The 3,295-nt window shown below is 40.9% G+C and overlaps 1 pseudogene across 1 annotated transcript; it reads right to left on the reverse strand.

Moving 5' to 3' along the window:
• Window positions 1–472: 472 nt before the first annotated feature.
• LOC105290914 lies at window positions 473–955 on the reverse strand (annotated as a pseudogene). The gene has a single exon (XR_895787.1). The product of XR_895787.1 is annotated as a galectin-1 pseudogene (transcript).
• Between the last annotated feature and the right edge of the window lie 2,340 nt (window positions 956–3,295).

The raw sequence follows: 3,295 nt of genomic DNA on the forward strand, positions 1-3,295 counted from the left end.
AATATTCTTCAGGAAAATAAATTTAATGGTCCATAGTAGCCCAACGTTTGGGTGTGTCATTAGACTTACTATTAGATGCTAATATTGTTTTAGTTTTTTTTAGCCATTAAAGCTGCGATGAAAATCCTTGAACTGAGATCTTTGAGCATCTGTCTGTCTCCTTCAGACAAGTTCTTAAAAGTGAAATGACTGTCTCAAGTTGTAGACGTTCTAAAAGATTCAAGCTGTCATTGTTGATTTCTTTACCTTACTACGTAGTAGGTAGTTCTGTGCTCCTATAAACAATGAGTAACTGCCCCTGCACGTAGAAATGGGTTGACCATTGATGAGAGAGCAGGTAGTGGTCCCTGGACTTTCATTCAGAAATCTGTTAGTGGCATGGTCCATCACTCATGGAAGCACATATGTTGTAAAGTAATTAAAACACCCCTACTCCTTTATTTATTTATTTTTTGTCCTGAAGAAACAGAAGCAGCTGTCTTTATTGGGGGCCATGGGTTGGCTGGCTTCATTCAAAGGCCATGCATTTGATCTTGAAGTCACCTTCTGCCGCCAGGTAGTTGATGGCCTCCAGGTCGAGGCGGTTGGGGAACTTGAATGTGTACTCATCTGACAGCTTGATGATCTCTGGTCGAAGGAGATGCACAGCTCCGTGACACTTCCAGGCTGGAAGGGGAAGGCAGACTCCCACTGCTCGGTGCCCTGGGCCCCACCATCCTTGCTGCTACACACAATAGTGTTGGTGTCTCCATGTATATCGAAGCGAAGGTTGAAGTGCAGACACAGGTCATTACTGTCATTGCCCAGGTTTAGCACGAAGCTTTTGGTGCTGGGGCCACCTCGCCCCGCACTCTGAGGCCCTCCCCAGGTTGGAGATTCAGATTGCTGGTGACCAGACCACAAGCCATGACTGAGAGGACAGGAGGATGGTCCCTGGATGGCAGAACCAGAGAGCTGAAGATGGATGGATGGATGGACGGATGGACGAATGGATGGATGGATGGATGGATGGATGGATGGATGGATGGTATTTTCCAGGTCCCATTACCTACCTTGCACACTGAGAAGATAATAGTTAATTAACTGAGACAATTCATGACACCACCGGTTCCCTGGAACTTAAATTTCATTCAGTTTTAGCAGTGCTTAGCCCCCAAATCATTGTATTCCTTGCCTTGCCAATTAGGATTAGGCTTATTAAAACCTCAACTATCATGTCACGTACAGCTACTATTTTTATTCATTCTAGTGGAAATGTTAGGCTCACTCTTGATATAAAAATTTAATATGTCAAAAAGTCAAATATCCAGTGAAGAGAGTGACCAGCATACCCATTACTTCTATGAAGAGTGTTTAATGACTAGGGACTCCGCGTAATATGAACAGTCAGTGAATTTAATGCAATACACGTGTCTCTGTCTTCCTTTGCTCTTTGCGAGAAGGAATCACGTGCGTGTGGGTGTGGAGCAGAACGGTTGTGGGCGAGGGTCCTGGAATCAGCTCTCTGAGTTTTAATGACAAGCCTGACATTTGATGGACATGTGACTGTGCCCACGTCTGTACAATGGAGATCCTGACACCTGAAAGATGGTGGTGGTGTGAGGATTAAAGAACGCAGATGTGTACGCGACTAACAGAGTGCTGGTCACATAGTATGTGTTAATCTCAGGAGGGATGCTTTGTTATCGTGGGCCATTCGTTATTACCAGTGAGTCATGGATTTGGGGATGCAATAGAAAGCAGGCACTCAAGAAATACAGTGGGTTTGTTAGTTTCCTATTGCTGCTCTATCAAAGGATCACAGAATTGGTGACTTAACACAACAGAAATTTATCCTCTCGCCAGTCTAGATGACAGAACTCTAAAAGCAGTATCGCTGGGTCATAATGAAGATGTTGGCAGGGCCTCGCTTCCTCTGGAGACTTCGGGGCGGGGTGGCATCTGCTCTTAGCCACTTCCAACTCCTGGCGGTTGCTGGCATTCAATGGCTTATGGCTGCATCATTCCAGTTTATGCCTCCTTTTCTTCTCCTAAAAGTGTCAAATCTTCCTCTGCCTCTCTCTTTTAAGGACACTTGTCATTGGATTTAGGACCCACCCAGATAATCTAGGATAATTTCCCCATCCAGATCCTTAATTTAATCACATCGGCAAAGACCCTTTTTCCTTATAAGGTAACATTTACAGGATATAGGGATTGGGACCTGATCTCTTTGGGTGGCCATTATTCAGCCTAACAGAGTAGGTTAGAAATGAAACTTAATTTTTTATTTCATAGGGATACGTGCCATCTCAAAGGGTTTATTACATTGTCTACAAAACCAATGTCAGTATCAGTGGGGACATTTTCTAAATAGTGCTTTTTGTTTTCTGCAAACTCATTGCCCCCTTTTCTCCTTTAATATTCGAGTAAAGCTTATTTTATGAATAAAAATGCCTGCAGCAAAAAAGCACTTATCGATCATCTGTGGATCAATATGTAATATTTATATTTCACTGAATCTTCATGCCATATTTCAGGTTTGCTCCTTTGTCAATTTTGAAATGATCTGTGCTAATTCCTGAGGACCTATTCTCTATTGACTTAATTTTGTCATCTCATTCTGTAAAAAGACTTTCTTATCACCCCAGAGCTTGCTGGAGGGTATTTTTGCACGGAGGCAGCCATAATATAGTCGATGATATATTTGTTATAAAAAATTCTTTTTCCATTGTAGTCCAGACTTAAATTTCCCTAGTGTTCATTTGCTTTCTCTATTTTTTGAGTGCACTTAAAAATACATTTGCAGTCACGATTGCCTGGGTAAGGTATAAATCCTAGATATTAGAATTTTTATGCTTTGGAAATAATAAATGAGGGCTTACCAATTAAAGATAAAAAATTACTTGGCTGGGGATAGTAGAATATTTTATCAGTATTATTAAAATTTAAGGGCCACTGAAATGCCACAGGAATCTTTGTACAACATTTTAGTGTAAAAAGTTGGCTTAGGGATAACTTACATTCTTGTCTTCAATTTTACATCAAACAGGATATTATATAAATTGTAAAGAGGAGAGCGGAACTCCTGTTGAACTGAATCAGATATAGAGTAGAGCTTTTCACCCATTGGAGCCATGCGATTTTACCCTTTATATTTGAAAATCATTTTTTTTTTTTTGGTGTATCTTGGGCTCCTAACAATACAGTTTCCATTTTTGCAAACTAACTTCAACATCACACACATGTGATAAATCACCTCATGTGATTCATTCCAAAACAAAATATTGTGAAAGCATCGCTGTTTATCTTAAGC

This window comes from Pteropus vampyrus, unplaced genomic scaffold (genome assembly GCF_000151845.1).
Source record: "Pteropus vampyrus isolate Shadow unplaced genomic scaffold, Pvam_2.0 Scaffold40, whole genome shotgun sequence".
NCBI lineage: Eukaryota > Metazoa > Chordata > Mammalia > Chiroptera > Pteropodidae > Pteropus > Pteropus vampyrus.